The following is a 25,044-nucleotide window of genomic DNA, read 5'->3' as shown; positions in this document are numbered from 1 at the left end:
TAGCAAACATATTATTATAATTTGTTACATGGTTGCCTCAATGATAGCCTTAAGTCCATGTTTAGAGATTCGGTGATTCCTGCCATCCCTCTCATACCACATCTCATGGTTGGTTAATCTACGTCTCAAGGTAAATCGAGAATTTAGTTTATTCTGGGCAAAGTGCCAGGAACTAGGGATTCAGCAATGGGTAGGGTAGCCACTAACTATGGGTAGGGTAACCACTAACCCCTTGACAGCAGTTCTCAGTATAGTAAGCGGAATTTCCAAATGAGGAATGAAAAGTTGCTTCACTTTTCTTGTACTTTCAATAATGTTCATTTAAGAAACGTTCTTTCATTTCATTCTTTTACTTTTCACTGTTATCTCATTTGATAGTAGAAAACTCTGTGGGCACTCTAGTTTCATTATTTCATTCGTGTTTCTAGGTGTACATTCTTGACATTTTAAATTTTTATTCTGTTTAATTCTCATGGCTTCACAAACAGCTCTTCGGTTTACCTCTGAGTAAAAAATTTCCCCTGTCTTGTCTGCTTCATTCACCCTCTTACATATTTGTCTTGAACATTTGAAACTGTACTTGTTCAATGGTGTGTGAGTTTAAAATGCCAGGGGAAATAATTGGACAATGCAACCTCCTCAAAGTTTAAAATCTTAATTATGTATTTAATGTTCTATCAGTTGACAGAAGCTTTCTATGTTGAATCCCAAAGAGTTATGGGGAAGTTAGTGTGTTTTAAAAAAATACCTTGGGAATGCATTTTTTTTTAAATTTTTATTTATTTATGATAGTCACACAGAGAGAGAGAGAGAGAGAGGCAGAGACACAGGCAGAGGGAGAAGCAGGCTCCATGCACCGGGAGCCCGACGTGGGATTCGATCCTGGGTCTCCAGGATCGTGCCCTGGGCCAAAGGCAGGCGCTAAACAGCTGCACCACCCAGGGATCCTGGGAATGCATTTTTAAAGCATGCCTCAACTCATTTCGTTTCAGACCTCTTTCCATTCACAAATCATGACTGTTGCCTTTCCAAGTTTCTGGTGAGAAAGGAATCCTTGAGACATAGATGGAAAAAGAAAAAAAAAAAGTATCTAAATTGTCACAGGGAGTAACAGGGAAGTTCTAAAAGGTAGAATTTTGTTTCCTTTATAGATCAGGAGTTCTCTACCCTTCAGTGGTGGTCTGAAGTTATTTCTCTGATTTATTCCTTTGCAAAATGAAAGAGGAGAAAGAAAAGGTTAGAGCAGTCACACTTAAATCACTGTTCTGAAAATTCAAGAAGCTATCATGATCTGGGTGAGCCCACATGCAAAGACTTTTGGGAAGAAGGACACCTGAGATGCCTTCAACAGAATTTTTTTTTTCTTAATCAGAGTTCTATAATGTAATCTTCAGAAAAAATTTTGTGTATCTGAAAACTTCATAATGTGATTAGTATATGAAAAACTCTATTATGTCTTCTGTAATATAACAAAGTTTTGTTTTATTTATTATATATTTTTAAAATTTTTATTGACTAGCTTTTCCTAAACTTCAATCACTTTTTTCTCCACAAAACATCTAGTAAGAGTTTGTTGGTTTTATTGTTGTCCTAGGAAATATAGTTTGAAAGCCTTCCCTAGGAAAATGCTTCTCACAAAGCTTAAGACTTTGAGATTTCATAGTTTCAAAAGGAATAAAGAGAGTGGTGGAGACTCATTTTATTTTATACTTGACTCTTGACCAACTGGAACACATGAACACATTTACATCCATACAGAAAGAATGCTTTATTGAAAAATTCTGTCTCTACACTTAGATTCAACTCTAGGAATAGGATAAATATGTGGCTCCTTGTCCCCCCGATATTAATCTCATTCTTATTATTCCCAAATATCAACATCTATTTTATTTTAATGCATAAAAATGAAATCTCATTTAAACTAATATTATTTGTTGTTCGTTCACTCTAAACTATTAAATATTTAAAAATTCCTTAATTCCAAATGGATTCCTTAAGTTGAGAGGCAGAATGGAGCACAGAGTTAAAATCATGAGGGAAGTGAACAACTTTTTTGAGACTTGGAAAAGGAAGAGGTTGGGGGACTGGAACAAAGGTACCATTTCCTAACTTGACAATTTGGTCTACCCACTACCCACTCTCCACTCTAGCAGTGCTACATTACATCATTCTCAAATGCACATTTCTAAAGTGATTTCAGAAAGGAATATGCCAATTATTATTCAGTGGTATTATGTGATGAATGCAACTCTTTATATTCTTGTTGCACCGTTCTAATTTTTTCTATACTTGCTAGTTTTATGTGGAAAAATCCTCCCATTTTTCACTAAGATTTCTTTATTAGTGAGGTGAAATATTTTTAATTTTCTGTATATTTCTATCATATCATGCAATATATGTTGGCTATGGAGGGCCTGCTGATGTCCTCCGTAATAATTCTGTCCTTTTATTTCAATCCCATTCTCTCGATTGTTTTTCTTTATTAATGTATTCAGTGAGGATGGGTTATAAATAAAGCCAATCAATTTTTTGCCTTATCTCAGTAATCCTAGGGGGTGATTTGATGATAAAGTTGCTCAAAACTGTGATGAGAACACAGTGAATTATTGTTTATACATTCTATTTACCTGCTGTTTTTAATTAGGCTAAAACATCATGAATGTCAGAAAATAGAGATGCTTGCTATCACCTTTATTAACACTTTAAAACAGGTAGTCATTGTGTTATAGTAAGAAAAGGCAGTTATGTAAAGTTATTAGAAACAGCAGATAAACAAGGTCATTTTATTTATTTTTTATTTTTTTATTATTTTTTTTAACAAGGTCATTTTAAAATCTAAAGACAACTGTGTTTAAGTTATAGAATCTATAGATTATCTCCAAATTCTTTGGAAATCTTAGATTGTATATATCATCTGTATTATGGAATAAAATATCTATCTTCCCCACTGAAAAGCTATAGTTTATCATTTTGCTCCTTGTACTGAAATCTAGATGAAATCCAGGTGAATTATTTTACATAGAAAGCAAATTCTGATTTCTAGATATTCAGGAAATAGATGTTCAGTCTTATTCGGGGAAAGCCTCCCCAGTAGAAACAATTTTCATATAATAACAATTTTACCAAATTTAACAATTTGTAACCTATTTTTTAAATACTGTTAAAAAAAAACAAGATTGGTAGTTAGATACATTTGGTATCCTGTTTCTTACACTGATGTGGTATGTGGCCACTTTTTGGATTTGTCTGAATCACCAAAATATCCTATGCTAGAGAGAAAGAGGAAGTAGGAAGAAATGGGAAGGGCTATTGCAGTTGATGAAGGATTTATAATGTATGGAAACGAGAAGGATAGAGACAGCTAATGATACCAATGGCTAGAATTTATACTTATTCTAAGCATTATACTTAAGTGCCGAGCATTGTACTTAAGTGCTTCCCCACTAAAGGGTAGGGTTCAGCTTTCCAAACAAGTTTATAAGGCAGCGGATATTTTTATATTCCCAATCATGTGAATAAGAACTGAGGCTTAGAGAAGTGAAACCTCTTTCCCAAGATCAAAGAGTTTAGCAGCAGAGGTAGTGTTAGCGCACAAACTTACAAGAGTTAGAAGTGATATATATACCTAATTTAAACATTTAGATATTTTAATGAGACATAAAATGGGAAAAAGAAAGCAATCAGCCACCCTATTTTTGAAATCACACACACCCAATGCAATACACTTAATTCTTTTATCTGTGTCCTTTATTTATCCCAATATTTCTAAATATCAGAGGTTATACTGTGAATTTTTGTAAATCAAGTTTACTGAGCTCTAATATATCACAAGATGAGTTTAGATAAATGTGTTCATCCATGTAATCACTCTAATCAGGAGATAGACATTGTCATCATGCCAGAAAGTTCCCCGGGTGCTATTTTTCAGTCAATCTTTCCACCCACCCTGACTCAAGACACTGATGTAATTTCTATCAACATAAATTTACATCAATTAGTTTTACTTCTCTAGAACATCATATATAGTATATTCTTTCTTTATGTGCCTGGCTGCTTTTGGCTCAGGGAAATAGTTTCAAAATTCATCCATGTTGTTACATGTGTTAGCACTTACTAATACTCCATTGTAAGATGTGTCACAATTTTTAAAATTAATTTTACTTTGATGGATATTCAAGTTATTTCTAATGTTTGGCCATTAGGACTAAATTAATAGTGTATGAGACTTCTAGTTCCACTTTCCCACTGACCTTTATTTTTGTCAGTATTTTTAATTTTAGCTATTCTTTTGGATGTGTAGTTATATCTCATTATGGTTTTAACCTGGTTTACATCTTCCTGAAAGGTAATGATTTTGAGCATTTATTCATGAGCTTATTAGCCATTCATATATTTTCTTTTGGAAAATATCTCTTGAAGTCCTTGCCCATATTCTGCCGGTATTTCTTTCTTCTAATTTTTGAGTTGTAGGAGTCATGAATATAGTTTTTGTATGTATTTTGTCAGACTTATTTATTACAAATATTTTTCCCAAATTGTAATTTGCCTCATTATTTTCTTAATTAAGTATTTTGAAGAACAGGAGTTATTAATTTTGTTGAAGTCCAATTTATCAGTTTTAATTTTATTTTGAGTGCTTTATATTTTCAGGAAATCTTTGCCTATCTTAAGGGGATAAAGTTTCTCTACTCTGCTTTCATTTAGAAGTTTTATGGATTTAGATTTTTTATTTAGAACTGTGATTCAGGGGCCCCTGGGTGGCTCAGTTGGTTAAGAGGTCCACTCTTGGTTTCAGCTCAGGTCACGATGTCAGGGTCCTGAGATCCAGCCCTATGTTGGGCTACACTCAGAAATGATTAGGTTTCTCTCTCTCTGGCCTTCCCTCCTCCCCCCACTCACGCTCTCTTTCTAAAATAAATGAATAAAATCTTTAAAAAGAGAACTATGATTTATTTCAAGTTAATTTTTGCGTGTAGGGTCAATAATTTTTTTTTAAAGATTTTATTTATTTACTCATGAAAGACAGAGAGAGAGAGAGAGAGAGAGAGAGAGAGAGAAAGGCAGACACAGGCAGAGGGAGAAGCAGGCTCCCCACAAGGAGCGAGATATGGAACTCGATCCCAGATCCCGGGATCACTCCCTGAGCTGAAAGCAGACGCTCAACTGCTGACCCATCCAGGCGTCCCGCAGATTGTTTTTTTGAACTGATATTCAATTGATCTAGCACCATTTGTTTGAAAAGTTACCTTTTCCATCAAACTGCTTTAATACTTTTGTTAAAAATCAATTGACCATATAAGTATAGGTCTCTTTCTGGAATCTCTTCTTTGATTCATTAATTTTATAATATTTCTACAGCACACATAGAAGTGTCTACAGCATACATAGTTGTTTAGCTTTATAGTAAGTCTTAAAATCATGTAGTGTTGGCCCTCTAATCCTTTTCTTCTTCAAAGTTATTTTAGCTATTCTAGGTTTCTTATTCCACTATTTTTATATATTTCCATTTTAGATATTATGTATTGACTACTTAATTCTCAAGATGAGAGATTAATTATTTTTTCTTTACCCATTATGGTTTTGTCAAAAATTTTGGTTAAATCGGTATTCACTTTATTGCTTAGTAATTATAGAGATGCAATATTATTTATAGATGATTCATATTAGGTATAATCATTTATATTTTTTTTCTTATAAAGAAAAGGTTTTTTTGGTAAAACTTTTGTTTTCCCTGGGATTGGTATTTGCCTTATATTGCCATTAGTTTAACCTTAGCTATAGCTATATCCAATTCTTCCCTAACTCTATACCAGAAATTCAAATCTCTTTGAAAAATGTCAAATGTGTTATTGGCACCCTATCCACTTCCTATTCTAATAATAGTGTTTTCTCTCCAAACTTGATATACAGTAGTCATCCCAGAATCTAGCTCCATAACTCTGGGAATCCTTTTCATTTATATCCTGTATTAGATTAACATTTTCAGTTTCCTGCATTCCATATCTTTTTTTAAACTTAGTATGGAACACATTTTCCACTGGCTATGAAAATGTGCATAACAGCTTAATTTTTTGAGAAATTTTGTGCTTGAATAATGTCTTTACTTTTCCTTAACTGACATTACAAGTGGATGTAAAATTATAGGTTAGAATCATTTTTCCCTCAGATTTTTTAACTATTGTTTTATTTTCTTTTAGTTTCCCATGTTTCTGTTGGGAGGTTTGATGTACTTTTGAGTCCAGATCCTTTTATGAGTGAGTGTGTGTGTGTTTGTGAGTGTGCATGCAAGGAGGCATCTGTGACATTATCCAAACAGAATGTTGTGTGTTCATATACACACACGTTTGAATGCTTTTAAGTTATTTTCATTCTCATTCATCTGAAATTTCATGATAACATTCCCTAGTGTGTGTCTATTTTATGTACTCTGCTAGGTAATTTTGACACACTTTCAATTTAGACAATTATGCTCTTCAGTTTGAGAATCTTTTATGAAATTCTAAATATAATTATCTAGTTTTAGTTTCTCTGTTATTTTTCCTTTTGGAAAATCTGCTCAGATATTGGATTTCTTGACCAGTTTTTCTACCTTTCTAGTATTTCCTATATTTTATACCTTGGGATTTTATTTGAATTTCTGGATATTTGCTCAAGTTTATCTTCCTATTTTTTTCTTTTCCTGAATTTTTAATTGTGGTAAAAACACAAAATAGAATTTATTAGGATAACCATTTTTAAGTGTATAGTATAGTAGTGTTCACTAAGGCACATGGTAATGCAACATATTTCCAGAAGTGTTTCATCTTGCAATACTGAAATTCTATACCTTTTGAATAACAGCTCTCCTTTTTGTTCTCTTCTGGGGCCTCAGCAACCACCATTATACTATTTCTAAAAGTTTAAATCCATTAAATACCTCATACAAGAGGAATCATGGCATTCATCCACCTACCTCCCCTCTGGCAACCACCAGTTTGTTCTCTCTAAGAGTGTTTGGGGTTTTGGAGGAGTTTTTATTTGTTTTGTTTTCCTAATTCAACATACAAGTGAAATCATATGATATTTGTCTTTTTCTGCTGACTTCACTTATTGTAATACTCTTGGTACATCAGTGTTGTCGCAAATGGCAAGATTTTATTCTTTTTTATGGCTAAGTAATATCCCATTATATATATATATGTATAAATACACACATTATATATATAATATATACACACTATAGTATACTGTATATAGTATAGATATATACTGTATCTTCTCTTCCCATTCATCAGTGGACAATTAGCTTGCTTCCGTATCTTGGCTATTATAAATAATGTTGCAATAAATGTAAGGGTGCATATATTCTGGATATTAATCCCTTAACAGATATATGGCTTGAAAATATTTTCTCTCATTAAATAGGTTGTTTTAACTCTGTTGATAGTTTCCTTTGTGCAGAAGTTTTTAAGTTTGTTGTAGTCCATTTGTCTATGTCTCTTTTGTTGACTGTGCTTTTGTTATCATATCCAAGATAATGCCAAAACCAATGTCATGAAATTTTGCTCTATATTTTATCCTAGGAGTTTCATAGTTTCAGATGTTACATTCAGAGCTTCAATCCATTTTGAATTAATTTTTGAATATGGTGTGATGTCAGGGTGCAAATTTATTCTTTTGCGTGTAGAAATCCAGTTTTCCCAGCACCATTTGTTGAGGAAACTATCCATTACACATTGTGTAGCCTTGACATCCTCATCAAAGATCATTTGGCCATATAGACAAGGGTTTATTTTAGGACAATCTACTCTGTTCCATTGTTTATTTGTCAGTCTTCATGTCAGCACTGTCCTGTTTTGATTGCTACTGCTTCATAATATGTTTTGAAAACAGAATGTGTGAGGTCTCTGTGTTTGCTTTTCCTTCTCCAGATTATTCTGGCATTTGGGGGTTCTTTGAGAAATTGGGCTCTAGGAGTGGGAAAGTCTTATTTTTCATATGTGAACTTTCACATAACTCTGTATTTTCACTACAGCCTCTCTACCCTCTGTTGAGCTGGATGGTACTATGTCCAGGGTCACTTTGGTTCAGCACAGTGTAAATTCCCAGTGTTCTGCTGTGATGGATATGAGGTTGGGGACAGGTGATAGTTGCTTTGCTATGTGGTGGAGGATTCGGTCTAGGGTCTTCAGCGATATTCCTTATTGCCCTGAAGTAAAGATTCAGCAAATGTTCATTGGTTGATTGATCTTGTTTTTCAGCATTAGTGGACTGGTTGCTGGACTGAGGAGCAGACAATTTAGACAACAGTAGTACAAAAAAGTTCAAGCAAGAAAAAAAATGTTGACAATGAAAGTTACTAAAATTGTTAGATTCCTGAAATTTTTAATTACAGCCCATTAGTCATTGTGAATATATGATTTCTTCAGAGACTTTTTTTTAAGAAACATTATGGCATTTGTATCTATAATATTTTAAACTCTGCTGTCATAAGCAGAAATATTATAATCCTAAATGGATCATCACTGATGTGAAAGTACTTAGTTTGCATGTAGAATTCTAAATACCTGTGCCAATAGGAGTAGAAATTTAAGAAATTCTTGAGGAGAACAATTTCATTTCCCCAAATAGCTCATCATTTTTCTTTTGGGGTTTTTCATATAGGCTATTTAGGTGAATATTAAAAGTGTGAATGGAAATATTTTGTACCCATGATGCTACAGATTGGCATCTTCAAAAGACAAGAGATATTGCCAAGTCTATCACTAATCAAGTTTTATAATTTACAACCTGTGCAAACTGTGGGCTGAGAACCATAGCAGTTGTGCTGAGCATTTCTGGGATGTTACCATCATCCAAGCACCAATTATTAAAATCTCTTACACACATTAAAGCTATAAAGATTAAAAATATAGCACACTTGTCATTAAATATGGATGACTTCATCTAATATGCATTATATACAAAAACAATGTCCTGCCACTTGAGCTTTATCACTACCCTATGGAAAATCTACAAACCCAGAGTCCCACATCAAAGCTCATTTTGGCAAAGCCAAGGAACAACTTCGTCATGCAAAATAAACACAGATGTTCCACACTCAGGCAACTGGCTAAGAAGAGATGGTGCATAGGGGGATGCAGAGCTCTGTAAAAGATAATGTTTCCTTATACACCCTACAGCAGTATCTTTGGTGGAGACTGCAAACATTGCTTAAGAGGACTGATTCTTCTGTTTTAAAAAATTATCTTTCCTAACTATAGCTGTGAACACATTGAACTAGTTTGTGTGTATGTGTGTGTATGTATGCAGAAGTACATGCATACTGTCTGCAAATGTCAGTTTGATTGTTTTTGAGCTAGAGAAGAACTAAATTTCACATGCATCTTAGGCAGTGCCTTTCTTGTCAGTGATTTATTGATTTCTGTCTGTAAGGTATAATATTAATAACCATATTAATTATAAGAAGGTCTGAGGAAGGAAAAGTTACTAGCCTCTCCCATTAACTGACAGTTAACGCTGGGTGGTTCCAAATGACCAACTATAATTGACTTCCCTTTGTTCCTTTCAATCTCAGCTAATTGCAAGAGAATATCTCTGCTAAACAAACATTCCTCAGATTCTAATTGTGTTTCTCTCAGAAATAAAAATAGATTTGCAAAAGATAAAGAATACATGTTTGGGATTTCTGATATTTGCCCTGACATTCAGTTACGGCCTATTCAAAATATCGTCTTGAAATAGTTTCCCTTTTCCCCTCATACTGGCATGTGATTGCAAAGGATAGAATAGGGTAGGATTGTAAAGAGAAGGTTAGGATTTGGGGTTGTTGTGATTTTTGGAACTATACATTTTTGTGAATATTTCTGTCTTGAAATAGTTTTAATCTGAAATATACCTAAATCCTATGGAGGGTGGGGAGAGTGTTAGAAGGCCAACAAAATCACTCTATGTTCTGCCAGCAATATTGTCTTGGTTATAATGGGAAATCAATCCTAGCAGTCATATTCCAATTTGTACAAAAAATATGTGAAAGGCATTTTAGGGAACAAGCAACCTCTTGAGAAGGCCAGGAGTCTTGTTCATTTATCATCCACTGACTTACATTTTATTAAGTATCATTCCTTAGGTGTGACAGGTAGAAAACTGTAGACTGAGTCCCATTTGTCTTTCATTTGTCACGAGTATTTGTGTGCCCTTACACTCTCTTTATTGCAATGTCCTTTACACTTTTCTAATAATGTACTTATTAATATTTTGAATATAGACTCCCAATGTATATTTGTTTATTGCTTTATGACTTATTGGAATAATATAGACATTGTAAAGCATAATCAAAGATAAAAAATAAAAAATTAAAAAAATTAAAAAAAGATAAAAAATAAAAGCATAATGCAAGAATAAAATTTCAAAGACAATTTTAATTTTACTTACACTTAATTTGAAAGCCCTCTTGCATTTCATTTTGTTTTAGGCTTAAGACATTCTAGGACTGACAGCCATGTGATCAATGTGACTAAATATGCCTTACAAATCTGGCTTAACCCTTATAAATAGGAATTCAAGGATCTGGTTCTAAGTGTAGTTTATTGACACATTAGGTTATAACTGCCATCATTGAAAACATACTTTATAGAAATATAGTGAGCCAAACAGGAAGACATTTTTGGCCGTGGTTAGTAAGTTGTGATACTCAGTTAAAAAATTTCAACCCCCCAATTAAGCAAAAACTATTCTTAAAATTTGATAATACTTTTCCTCCTTCCCTGATGTCATACAGTTTTCCTTGCAAACTAATAATAAATCATTGCATTAATTTTAACACATTTCTTCGATACACTGAAAGTTTTATTTTCAAGCTTGTAGCATGCACAGGTTTAAAATCTTACATAGGTTTATTTATTTTGGGGAGCTAAAAATACTGCTTAATAATGGAAAATCTCCAAATATCAGTCCCAAGGTGCCCTATCCATAGTCCTAGAGTTACTTTCTCATTTGTTATTAAAGTGTTACCTTTACCTTGGAGGGATATACTAATATTTTTCCTCAAATACCTGTTAGGAAACATACTTCTGTCAGCTACTTGCCATCACAAAAAAAGATTAGTAAATTTGGAATACTTTACTTTCCGTAAAAGAATAATGTAACTTATTTTAATTTCAACTATTTATCAGAGCATTACAACTATTTATCAGATAAATAGAGCAACTATTTATCTGATAAAGTTTATCAGAACTTTACTTGAAATAATCAGTGAATCTCTGTGGGCTACAATGATTCATGCTTCCCTATTTTATTACAAGATAATATACATTCTATTTTAAATGTCATCCTAATATAATAACTGAATTATGAAATACTCTAAGAGATTTCTCTATTTCACATTTCAACTTCTTTTCTGCAATAGTTTTCTAAAAATGATATAATGAATAAATTTCATAAATGGTGCTATTGACTAATGTAATCCCAGAATTCCACTTAAAATTCTACTCGGAGCCACTGCTCAGAGTTTGGACTTCCAAAGTTGAGCTTATATCAAATACTATGTTTGGAAATATATTATTTTTTATTTTAAAATGTCATTACTGCTAAAGAAAATCTCCTCTGACACAGTTTTTCTTCAGTGACTCATGAAAATAGTTATTTGTGTATTTCAGTATTGAAGTAAGATCTGGAAAATGCTGTAAGCCCAGACAACACCTATGGGCAGGTGATTGTTAGGAAAGGTGATGTAAATGAAATCCCCTTTCCCTTTTCTTCTGACTTCCAGATCTTTTGTCTCTCTGGTTCTGGGACCTGGGGTCTGGAAGTGGGTCGTGAAGGCTCTGCTGAGGTCCCGTCAGAAAGAATAAAGGAGCTAGTGATGATCTCTCTCCCTTTTTCCTGCTGTGCTGCATCCATGGTCCCTTTGCGGGGGCTCAGCAGGGGCTGACAGCCTGTCAACTTCTACAACACAAGTTTATCGAGTTAGAGACCTTCTGGGTTATTCATGACTTTTAAGATACTTCAGAAAATAGAAGTAACCCCATTAATCCAATAAAGAAAAATAACAAACTTCCTAAGAGGTTTAGTAGTCAGTGAGAGGAAAAATAGTCCAAATAATCAGTGTCAGGTCCAGTGAAACAACAGTTTGGGGACACAGAGAAATATATGAGTGTTTTTTACAATGAAAAATATAGCAAGAGAAGTCAAGGAGTATTGAATGCAACACACACACCCACACACACACCCTTACACACACATACACACACACCCCTATGCATGCATGTAATTTCCTTAGGCTTAAAAAAAAAATCTTAAGCTAAAAATTCAGTACATGAAACGGAGAAAATGGTCACTACTGACATTTGTATAAAGCATATTGTTATCTAGAAATAAAATTTCAATATATTTCAAAAATAGAAATTCTACAAGCCACTCTTTGGTCATAATTTAATAAAATTAGAAATTAAAACTTAAGCAGGGGGATCCCTGGGTGGCGCAGCGGTTTGGCGCCTGCCTTTGGCCCAGGGCGCGATCCTGGAGACCCAGGATCGAATCCCACGTCGGGCTCCCGGTGCATGGAGCCTGCTTCTCCCTCTGCCTGTGTCTCTGCCTCTCTCTCTCTCTCTCTCTCTGTGATTATCATAAATTAAAAAAAAAAAAAAAAAAAATTAAAAAAAAAAAACTTAAGCAGGGGTGCCTATCTGGCTCAGTAGGAAGAGCTTGTGACTCCTGACCTCACAGTTATGATTTCCACCCTCACATTAGAGGTAGAGATTACTAAAAAATTAAATAAACCGAAATGTATATATAATTTTAAAAAAGAAATTAAAAATTAAAAAGTGAAAAAAGTCTTACCTACATAGGAATTAAGGAGTATATTTAAATCAAAGGGCAAATAAAAAGAAAACTCAAATCTAAATATAAGGAAAAAGCAATATAGAACATATGGTAATGGAAAAATTATGCTTATAGAAATACTTATGCTTCTGTTATTATAGTTGCCTGGACAAAAGAAAGAAGTCAGAAAAATAACTGCACAATGTGTTAAAAGAAGAGGCACCTGAGTGGTTCAGTTGGTCAAGCTTCCAACTCTTGATCTCAGCTCACGTCTTGATCTCAGGGTCATGAGTTCAAGCCCCGTGTTGGGCTCCACTCTGGACATGGAATCTTATTTAAGCAAAAATGTGTTAAGTTAAAAAGGTGGAATTATTAAAGATAAAGCCTGAATTATTTACAATGAAAATCAAGAAATAAGAGAAGGAATAATTAAGTCCAAAACATAATACTCCGAAAAAGATTATGGAAGAATTTCCTCAAGGGTAACATGACAAAAGAAAAATCTATGAGAAAGGATACAGTATCACAGATGCAGAAATAATTTTTTAAAGCTTTATTATTACTTTATGATTTTTGGTCATCTTATTAATTATTATTTTTTCTGCCACATAACATGGCTGATAAAGAGATCACATCAGGAGTAAAAGTTGCCTATACTTGAATTCTAGAATTCTTATTATCTTCTAAGCCTACTCCAACCAAGTTTTACCCTACCACATCATTAAATGTCCTTTTGTCAACATCACCATACCTTGCGATACCTAATATTCAGTTCTTAAGCTATATCTTTTTGATCTCTTAGCAAGATTTAACTCTTGAAACAGTTTCATCCTAACAGTTCCAAGACTCTGCACTTTCCCAGTCTTCCTCCTGCTTCACTGGCCATTCCTTCTCATTTTTCTTTAATAAGCTCTGTATTGTTTCCCTAACCTCTTTCTGTTAAAATGTCCTTGGTTCAATTGTCTTCATAACCTCATCTGGACTCATGGCTTTAAACACTGTCCAACCTTCCACCCCCAACCTACCTATTCACTTATACACATGCACGCGGGCACACACACACAATCTAATCCTACTCTACTTGTTACCTTCCCCATTTGCATCCTTGGCAGTTGCTCAGATAAAATTTATTGGCATAGCCCTCAACTCCTACCTCCTAACTCTCTATCATCCCATGTCCAATTTGACAGGAAATCCTGTTATTCTACTTTCACATTATACTTGGAAACACTTACTTCCCCTGCTAGAAGATACAAGAGAAATTACCTGATGTGAACAACAGAAAGAAAATTCGCTGGAAAAAACAATCAACAGAAAGTCAGAGATCTTTAGAAGTATAGCAAAATACCTAACATGCCTGTCATGAGAGCTGTTTTTTGTTTTTGTTTTTGTTTTTAAGATGGGGGAGCGGGGGATGGGCAGAGGGAGAGGGAGAGAGAGAATCTCAAGTAGATTCCATGCCCAGCATAGAGCCGGACATGGGACTGATCTCACAATGCTGAGATCATGACCTGAGCTGAATTTAAAATTCTGAGGCTTAACTGATTGAGCCACCCTCATGACCCAATGTCATGAAAGTCTTGGAAGAAAAGGAAAATGAGAACATAATGGGAAAAAAGATATGAAGAGATGGTGGAAAAACAAATGAAATACAGAGGATTTTTCATCAAAAACCACACAGACCCGAAGTAGACACGCAAATACCATATGGTCCAACAGTTGTACTCCTGGGCATTTACCCCAGAGAAATGAAGACATATTTACATAAAAACCTGTACACAAATGTTGATAGCATCCTTATTTATAATGGAAAAATAATAGAAACAACTCAGATGTTATTCAATGGATAAATGGTTCAACAAACTGTGGTACATTAGCCCTGGAATACTATTTAGCAGTTAAAGAAATAAATTATTGATACATGCAACAACCTGGAGGAATCTTCCAGAGAATTGTGCTAAGTAAAAAAAGCCAAACACAATTTCATCTGAGAATAAAATGTAAAGATCTTTCCAATCCTTGTATCTTCAATTTATTTTTCTTGTCTTATCGTATTAGATAAAATCTCAAGAGAATATTGAATACAATAGGTGATAGTGGCCATCCTTATCATCTCTTGTTTTGAAAGGAATGCTTCTAATGTTTCTCATTGTTGATGATATTTACTCAAAATATTTTGTGTATGCGGATACTGCCATGTAAGATTTAACTTTAGAGCTGAAACTGTGCTGATATTATTACTTAAAATCAGAAACATAGGGAAATGAGCAGATGTAAGTAGGAAGTTAAGGGCGGAAGTTTAATTAATAAATGGTGATTGCAAGTTCAGAATTGAACTTTTCTTCTTTATTCAGTACTTGAATATGTTCATCTTCTAAATCCCTTTGTTTAGCATTCTTTGCTTCTTTCAGGTAATCTCAGGTACATCTCCCTGTATATTTCCATTGAATCTTGTACACATAAGCTCTGCAGCAATTATGGCACTGTGTTGAAATACTGTATTTACGTATTTAGCAACTAAAACTGTATCAGCTATCTACCCTTTTCCAGTTTTTCAACCCCACAACCAATCACTCATTTGAAAAGCCCTGTTAATTTGTTAATTTATCTATGAAGAACATTTTGAATGCATTTAACTTGATCTCCATTTTCACCTCTTTGCTGTTTAAGCCACCACTTATCTTTCTTATCTAGATTGGTATCAGCCTCCAACCTATTGCTCCTGATGCACTCTTGTCCATCATGGTCTGCACTGGATAAAGCAGCTTTACTGATCCATTAAAAGTACAAATGAAATAATTTCACTCCTTAGCCAATGGCTTCCCCTATGTTCAGAATAAAATTCAAACTTAGAAAATCCTATGTTATTCGGACTCTTTTTACTGCATCCCAGAATTGCTGGCCTTCTTTTAGTCATTTGAGCAAACCCATCTTAAGCCATCGCCATTTCAGAGAGGCCTTCCCTAGTGGAAGACATAATACAAAATAAATAGCATATAAACATAAATAAATATATAAAGACAGACATACATACAAAAATAGATAATAGCCTAGTAGAAGAATTAACAGAAAAAATAAGTCCCAGGAATAGGGCAGTTACATAAAAATGGAAAAGATAACAACCCTGCAAGATATTTTTCCAGAGAATATATAATTAAAGCACAGACCAAAAAAGTACATTGATAATGGTTATTAAATTTTGATTCAATAGTTCTGAAGGATGGTCTGGATTTTTAAAATTTTAGTTGAATTGATCTTAATATTGGTGATTCTGATTGCAGACAGTGCTTTGAAAAAAAAAATCACTTTAGGAGTTCAAAGGAGAAAGACCACCTGAAATGAAGTGAGTGGGAAATGCTTCATGACAGAGAAATGCTATACTATGGGCTTTAGAGAGTTGTTAATTTTGTCATGAATAGGTATGAAGCAAAAGGAAAATCATTCAAAATATAAAGCATAGGAGTGAAGACTTTCATAATATAATAGTTTTACAGAAAAAAAATCAAGACTATTCAAATAATTTTTTTAAAATTTAAGTTTTAAGGTTTCCAGAATACTCACACATTATCAATTGTCCTCATGCTATTGTATAAAATGTCCGTCTGAACTCCAGAACATATCATAATCATGTTACTAGCTCCTAATAAGAGAATGTCAGCCCAGTGCCCTGAATTCATGTCCATCAGTTTAGAGAACAACTAAGGATTTAAAAATTGTGTTACTTTCTCTGTATTGAGGTCATAAAACTGCCCTGAGTCCCAGCACAGGTGGCCACTCTCTGTGTGAAATGCCCAAGCCTGTAAAACAAGCAGGTATGTCACGGATCCGTGTGATCACTGACAAACTGAGTTCCTCCCGCACTGCATCTGCTTGAGAACTGCCTAAGTCAAAGACTTCATGTGAGGCAGAAAATACAGAGCAGCCTAATTAACAAAGTCTTTGCCCATTTAACTAGCACATACATTTGGGAAGGATGGTCTGGATTTTTAAAATTTTAATTGAATTGATCTTAATATTGGTGATTCTGATTGCAGACAGTGCTTTGAAAAAAAAAATCACTTTAGGAGTTCAAAGGAGAAAGACCACCTGAAATGAAGTGAGTGGGAAATGCTTCATGACAGAGAAATGCTATACTATGGGCTTTAGAGAGTTGTTAATTTTGTCATGAATAGGTATGAAGTAAAAGGAAAATCATTCAAAATATAAAGCATAGGAGTGAAGACTTTCATAATATAATAGTTCTATAGTGGAACAAGGTGCCGCTAACTAGAAATGTTCCATCCACTGTCTTGAAAATATAGCCATGGGGCAGCCCCGGTGGCACAGCGGTTTAGGGCCGCCTGCAGCCCCACGTGTGATCCTGGAGACCCGGGATCAAGTCCCACATCGGGCTCCTTGCATGGAGCCTGCTTCTCCCTCTGCCTGTGTCTCTCTCTGTGTGTCTTTCATGAATAAATAAATAAAATCTTAAAAAAAAAAAAAAAAGAAAATATAGCCATGAATGCTTTTGAATTTATTTTCTACAGATTTTATCACCTATTAATAACTTGATAGTTTGATAGAAAGAGGCTCCTTCTTCAGCTCCTCCAGGTAATCATTTTACTTCAGTAGATTTTGTGGCTACTGATATCCTTTCTTATTACTCTGAAATGAAGAATTCTATTATTAAGTCATCTTAGGGTTAACTAATATTAAGAGTTCAATCTTTTAATTTTTAACAAACACTGTCTTTACATTTACATGTTCCTGAGATTTGGGGCAATTTCTTTAGTGCTTTTTTTAGTTGGGGGGGAGGGGGGCGGAGGAAGGAGGCAACCTGTTTAAATATGACCACAATGCTGATTTATAATATATTAAAATAACTACATATAGAAATACACTGATTTCTAATTTGGCAATGGAACAGAGAAATATAAAATGGAATACATATATTTAATAATGTATATTTGCATTAATCTTTGTCTTTGGTCATAATTTATCTACTGAAGCTAGATACTGATTTCCTCATAGTATATACTGTCTTCCTTTTAAAATATTCACCACACAATTTTATATAAGTTCTGGGAGGTATTATCCTATACATCTCATTTGCATAGTAGAGAACAGAGATATAATTGAGTTATTTATTTTATCCTGGGGAATATGATGAATGGAATGATTAGAATCCTCAAGACTGCAACATTAATAAGCTATTTTATAAGGACTAAAGACAAGTATATGCTTTAGCTACCAATAAAATGGAAAGGCATTTTTTAAGGGGAGAAATAAAGGGAATGGCCTTTGAATATTGTCACTTGACTTTCCAGAACGGCAGAATCTGGAAGCTAAAGTGTTAAAATCTATAAGCTGTTCCAACTAGGGAATATATACTGTTAAATATTGGGAGTTATTTAAAATGCCAGTGAGTATAATAGCAGTGCTCTGAAATAACCATTTCATCTGCCTACATTACTCTAAAATTAATGAATAATGAAGCGATGCCCTTCACATTCTCTTCCCTTTCCATTCCAAGATATATTGATCAGATGACATTTATTTAAGTTTGGGATAATGTATTAATTTCAAGATAATTATTCAATATACTTTTGTCACTGTTGATATGCTTCAATGTCATCCAGGGGCCGGGGGATGAATAAACTGTTATCTGACATTGCTGGACAGGGTGCTAGAAATAAATGCAATTTTTCTCCTTGAGATTCACTGACTTGGGTTTTTATTTGGGGAGGGGCATGGAAAAGGAGAAAGCTGAAGGTGGAGAGGGTATGATGATGTAACCTGCAGGTTAAGAGGATAAGGATGTTTTGTAAGACAGTATTTTGGGACAAAGTGCTTTTCCATTGTTGTTGGGGTCAGACTGATCTCAGCGAAGCTGACAGAGCCCATCCTTATTGGATGCCACTGCAATATTAACACTCATTTGGAGCAGATGTGGCTAAAAGCATGAAACATTGAACAAACAGCTGCCACAGATCCAGTGCCATTGCATAAGCACTTATGTTCTATTAATGCAGTGGATTGCTGAGGCCAGTAGGGCAGACGTTATTCCCCACAGTTCTTTAGCAGATGGGCCAAATGATGGCTCCTCTGAGAAGGGCTGCCCTGTTGAAGCAATCCTCCATCTTAGGTAAAGATTCTCATACAAAATCATCTACCCACAAAAATGGTTTACATAAGGTCAGATCATGTTCTGTCAAGATATTTTCTAGGTAAATACTTCATTATGCACTCCTTTTAGTGTATTCCATTTTATTCTATTCTGTTTTGATTTTGATTAGTGTACCAATGCTACAATGTTATTTCTTCCTCTTTTCTCACTTTTTGAGTTCTATGTTCATACATGATGTAGACAGGATTGTTTCCACACATCGGAGGAGTCGAGATCCTGATACTTCAAACTTGCATCTCTGCTTGCCTGAGACTGTGGGTTTAGACATGGTGTCTCAAGACTACAACTGGTAGTCTGAACCCCAGAAGGGCTTCCAAAATTTTCTTCTGTTCAATAGAACAATGTGAAATTTAGAACTACAAAGCAAAAGCGTCAAACAATAGGGGTCATAGCTATAATTTGTTCATAATGAAAATCAGCAAGCTCCCGCTTTCCTGCGGCTGCAGAGACCACATGGGTGGTATATGCTAGTTTGTTATTATTATTTTTTAAATTTTTATTTATTTATTTTGGTATATGCTAGTTTAAAGAGAAAAGGAACAGGCAACAATTCTAGTTGGCTCCCTCTCTGGCCCATCTGTACTCTATTGCCACCTCACTTACCTATGCAGACTGGTCACCTGGGTAATTAAGCCTTAACAAACTGACATACTGATTCCAGCAAGTGGGTAATTCCTTCAAAGTTGAGCTGAAGTGAGAGAGGTGCTATATGGAATTCTATTTTTTTGGATTCTCAAGAACAATGCTTGCTAGCCATATTTGTACTTCAGCATATTATGCCATCTAAGTTCTCTTTCATTCTGACAAAGAAAGAGGAAAAAAGAGAAGGAGGAGTAGGTGAAGGAGTGCCAGTAGAGCCCTAACTGAAAAATGACATAAGAAAGCAACAAGCACTAGGGGTGGTGGAAGGGGAGGAAGGCGGGGGTGGGGGTGAATGGGTGATGGGCACTGAGGGGGGCACTTGACGGGATGAGCACTGGGTGCTATTCTGTATGTTGACAAATTGAACACCAATAAAAAATAAATTTATTATTCAAAAAAACCATTCTTGAAAACAACAACAAAAAAAGAAAGCAACAAGCATTTTATCTAGTCATTCTCTTTTTTGGGGGGGGGAGTCGGGGGATGGTAAATACTATGTGCTGAGCTCTATTGCAAGGAAACATTTAGGAACACATTGATTAGGGCAATGATAATGTGAAAGTTATATTTTAATACAGAGCAACTGATGAAAAAAACAGTAGAACAGGAAAATTAACTGATAAATTAACCAGATCATTTCAGATTTTGATAAATGCTATACAGACAATAAAACAGGAAAGTGTTTTTAAGAGTGTCCAGGGTGTGGAGGGGGTAGCATGCTACTTCAGACAGAGTGGTCTGGTGGGGGGGAGGGGGGAAAGGTTAAGGCAGGAGTCCTAAGGCAGAAACTTGCTTGGCCCATTTGGAATTTGAAAGAGGGCATTTTAGTTGATGTGCTGGAAGCCTCTGTATTATGATGTAAATTCACCTTTTTGAATTATTTTAAGTGGGGAGTTGGGGGAAAAAAGGGATACAGAAGGAACTTAGCCCTGTGACACTGACCCTGTTAAACCAGTGAGTTTCCTGGGGAATCCCTTAAACAGTAGCTGCCCATTTGGCACAGTAGCTGCCCATTTGGCTCTGTTCTGTAGTCAAGATCATCCTACAAACTCTAGGCTGCTTCTCAAAACCTGGTGTCATGTCCCAGAATCTTCCTTCCTTCCCTCTTGACAGCAGCGCCCATACTTTCAAATATGAAGGAAGTTGTGGAACTTTACCAGGAGTTCGGCAAATGTCAGGAGAAAGCTGAGTAATGCCTAGAGTTTGCTCAGATGCCTCAGAACTGAATGGAACAAAAAGAGCTGAGAATGGTACCAGAAAGGAAGTCGGCTCAAAATGTTCTTCTTCTTCTTTATTTTTTTTATTTTTTAAAAAAAACCTAACATGAAACAAATCCAAAGCCAGGAAGCAGCAGTTCTAAACAAGTTGTGCTAGATGCTGCTTAGAAACAGCAAGGGGATGTGTGAAATGACTGAGTCTTTCATGTTTGAAATATTCACTGCCCTTGTGAGAGAGAAGTTCCTGGAGCCTACCTTTCCTGTGACTCTTGAGTAAAAACGTGAGCAATCCCTCTGTTAGCAAGTTGATGTTGATAACAGCAAAAGAAAAGAAAGGGGTGATTTGTTAGCCTAATTATAAAACACCACACAGACATGGAAAAGATGAAACGATGTGTTGTCCAGGAGAGGCCCTGAGTATGGCAATAGGAAGGGGAGGGGCCCTGGATCCAGGTCTGGCATTTGCATGTCAGTTGTTTACTGCGTGTTTTAGAGAGAACGTATCTTTAGCATTTGCCTGAACTTAAGACTACCACCTTAGCTTTATTGTCAGGCTCATAGGATCCAAAAGTCCTTGATGAATTAGTACATCCAGTGATTTTCAAGCTGTATTTTCCTGAGTCCTAAGATTTTAGCTAGGGTATGCCTCTATCCGGTGGGGATGGAGGGGATTAAGAGGGCGAGAAGGAGCTTTCAGCTCCTTACCTCATTTCTAATTGGCTCTGCTTTTTAAAAAGCCATAATAATAAGCATTGACTCTGTAAGGACAGGAGATGGAAGGAAGTTTTAACTGAGGCAATATGGTTTGCTTTTGGGTGAGTTTGGCTTATGGTTTTCTTATGGTTTGCTCACTTTTTTGGGTGAGTTTGGCTTCTTGGACCTACATGATGGCTCCAAACACAGATGGCAAGCTAGATGGGATTTGAGTTTGATCTAGCAGCTTTTATAGGCTATTCACAAGACTTCTTCCTCCACTCGTAAAGGCTGTCACAACTGGTCTTGTTCATCAATATCCTAACACTGTTCTTAGGTCTCAGTGATTGGAGCTTGTTTTAGGAAGCATCGTTATGTTTTGGCAGACAAAACTGCGGCTCCTTGTCTAGGGCTCTGCATGATACGGCACTTGGCGCCCATGTTACATATGCTGAGGCCCAGACTGTATTCTTTCTCTCCTGGGCAGTTCCCTGTGCCTCTCCAGGCTCCACCAACCTCTCCTTACCTCCTACTCTCAGGGCAGGAGGAGTCTGCATAATCTCCCTTCATACTGGCTGGTAATCCTTTCACTGGTTTTGCTTTGTCAACAACACTGTAATGTCCTTAAAAGCATAGACTTGGTCTTAGACTTTTGGTATGTGTTTCTCAAGGATGGCAGTGCTGGCTTAATTAGAGGCAAGCAATGTTTGCTGATTGCCGGGCCTTGCTCATTTCAGAAACATTACAACTTACTGAAACGTATTCCGACTTGGAAAACATCTCTTATAACATCTGCTTTCTATATTATCTCTGTTCTGAAAAGGATTTTGTTTTATTTATTTATTTTTAAAGATTTTATTTATTTGTTCATGAGAAACACAGAGAGAGAGAGAGAGAGAGAGAGGGAGGGAGGCAGACACAGGCAGAGGGAGGCGGCCCTAAACCGGCCTTAAACCGCTGAGCCACCGGGGCTGCCCTGGAAAGGATTTAGAACAAATTTTATAATGACCGTTTTTCTCTTCTCTAGTACCTTCGTACCAGATCAAGATGAATAAAAGCCTGTGTTTCACCATCTTTTAGTCTTATCACTTGAAGTAAATGCAGCATGGACACAAATATACTGGCATCACTCAGATCTCCATACACTTCACCAACTAATACATTGGCTTGTGTGTGAAAATGCCATTCAAAACTCCTCGATTTTCAGCTCAGTTCTATCTTAAATTTTGCATGACCCTAATCCTAAAACATCATACCTAGATCCTAAGTTTCTGATTTTTATAGTAGAGAGCATTTCCTGGTGTACTGTGAGCAGCGGTGGAGTGTGATTTAGTTGCCTCCTGTCGGTGCATTAACCGCCTTAGCGAATAGTACTGTATGGATACCAGAGACCATTGCTATTGTGTCTCCAAGACATTATTTTAAGAAACCTAATTCCCTGGCTTCAAATGTAAGTTAAATGATATAGCATATGCTTCGCTTGGAGCATTAACGACTCTGGTAAAAGTGCCACCTGACTAACAAGCCCAGTGAGAAGTGTACAGGGGCTCCGATGTCATTTATAACAATGCCTATACATTGGATAACAAGGACAACGTTGGCTCCCACCTCCGCTGGCTGTCTTAACTGCTGGAAATACGGATCTGCTTTCTGAGCTGCTGTTGGCCATTGCCACCTGCTGGCTCTGGCACACCATTCCCCTGGCTCCCCTCCTGGTGTTGTCCTGGCCGCCTCCCCAAACTGCCAAGTTTGAGCCAGAGAGCACAGGGGTATTTGGAGCTTTCACATTGCTGAGGCTGCATCCCGCAAACTGGCTGGCAGTGGGGCATCTTGTCGCTCTCCAGGGTCAGCATGTTGACTACTATGGTGATCAGCTGGCTAGCAGCAGTGGTGACTGGAAACTGCCCCAGGAACGTCACATATTGGCAAGGAAAGGATACCGAGGGAGTGAGCCTTCATAAGAGAAAATAAACAATGCTTTATGAGATAGCTGCGAGCATTTTCTATCCAGCCTGAATTCATTTCAGGCACTTAAAACTTTTCTCAGGGATGCATTTAAACATTTATATTGTAGTCTTGCAACTCTTCATGCCATTGATGTTACTTTTAAGTTCTGACCTAGAACTTAGATATTTCCATTTAGCAGGTGAACAGTCAAAGCCTGGCTGAGGGCACAATGGATTCAGGTGGCAGACTCTAATGAAATATCAGGGTGCTCACCTTGCCTTGTGCTTTAAGCACTGACACAACTTATTTATGTATTTAATCGTCTGCATGACAAACAAAAGGGTTCCTATGCATTGTAAATGCACTGAACCATCCTCCCATAACATGGGTGGAGTCATTTATGAGCTATTGTCCAAACCAGGCTGTAAAAGCCCCAGTTGAAATCATAGCTGACTCTGCACTGTTAATGCCCAACACAAACAGACTCATAATAACAAGCCTCGTGTTCTAGGGTGTGTGAACCTTGCCATGAGACTCAAGCTTTCTGGAGTGATTTAAAATGTAAATTTTATGTTTATTCAGATATAGGTAGGCTAATAGCTTAGGGGACAACTGCCATTGAAAAGAAAGCTTGATATATCCACAGATACCAAGAGGAGGGGGCACTCTATGCCAAGAGCACCCTGAAGGGAAGCACCAGGATCAGTTAGGAAGCAGAGGGAATCAGGGGAAAATGTGGACAAGAGTCTTTATTGTGTCTTCCATAAGAAGGGACAGGCAAAACAGGATGAGCAGGTTTAGGATTGGCTAATTTAAATAATTGCTGCCGGCTCTGGGGCATAAGCACTGTCCCTGGTTGTAGGGTACCTGGCCCTGAGGTGATTAGGCAGAGGAACAATGACCCCAAGTGAAAGAGCCCATTGGAGAGAAGGGTTGAGGTATGTATAGGCTTGGATGGCTTGGGAGGCTGTGGATGGGTTAGTCTGATATGCAAGACTTGCTCCCAGGTAAGTTGTTTGTCATCTCTAGGAATTAGCCAGCCCTCAGTAGGGCAGCAAGGCCCCAGATGTGAAAATATCAAGAGAGTGGAATAAAAACACATGCCTCATGTATGCAGTTAACCAGCATACACTATATCAGGTGACAGCGAATTTACTACAATGGGATTGTAGCTTATTTGTTCTTTATATTGTCTTCATAAATCTCAAATAAAATAGTCCTTCGAATTTACCAACTGCTTGTGGTACAGCAGGGAAGGGTACAGTGACCTGTGACATTCAAAAACAATCTGCCACTGTTATTGTCACATAGTGTGTGCAGAGAGGGAGAAAAAGAAGAGATAGAAGAAAGCATAGAAACTTCATCAGAAACATAACTGTGTTGAGTGGAACACCATACTTCATGGTGGCTTGGCCATATGATATGTCACAAATCTGATGATAGAAGGGACATATTAGAAAAGCTCCAAATCCTGGGACACCTGGGTGGCTCAGTGGTTGGGCATCTGCCTTTGATCTCCAGGATCCTGGGATCAAGTCCTGCATCAGGCTCCCTGTAGGGAGCCTGCTTCTCCCTCTG

The 25,044-nt window shown here is 36.3% G+C and overlaps 1 long non-coding RNA gene across 1 annotated transcript; it reads right to left on the bottom strand.

Annotated features, from left to right (window-relative positions):
* Positions 1-11,526: 11,526 nt before the first annotated feature.
* On the bottom strand, positions 11,527-14,253 carry LOC144303993 (uncharacterized). The gene is made up of 3 exons (XR_013370961.1): positions 14,068-14,253; positions 13,025-13,131; positions 11,527-11,925 (listed from the first exon to the last, which is right to left on the bottom strand). It is a non-coding gene; the product is annotated as an uncharacterized LOC144303993 (long non-coding RNA).
* Positions 14,254-25,044: the final 10,791 nt, after the last annotated feature.

This window comes from Canis aureus, chromosome 33, assembly GCF_053574225.1.
Source record: "Canis aureus isolate CA01 chromosome 33, VMU_Caureus_v.1.0, whole genome shotgun sequence".
In the NCBI taxonomy this organism is placed as follows: Eukaryota; Metazoa; Chordata; class Mammalia; order Carnivora; family Canidae; genus Canis; species Canis aureus.
The sequence above is the reverse complement of the archived record's forward strand: the minus strand, read 5'-3'. Positions and strand labels throughout refer to the sequence as shown.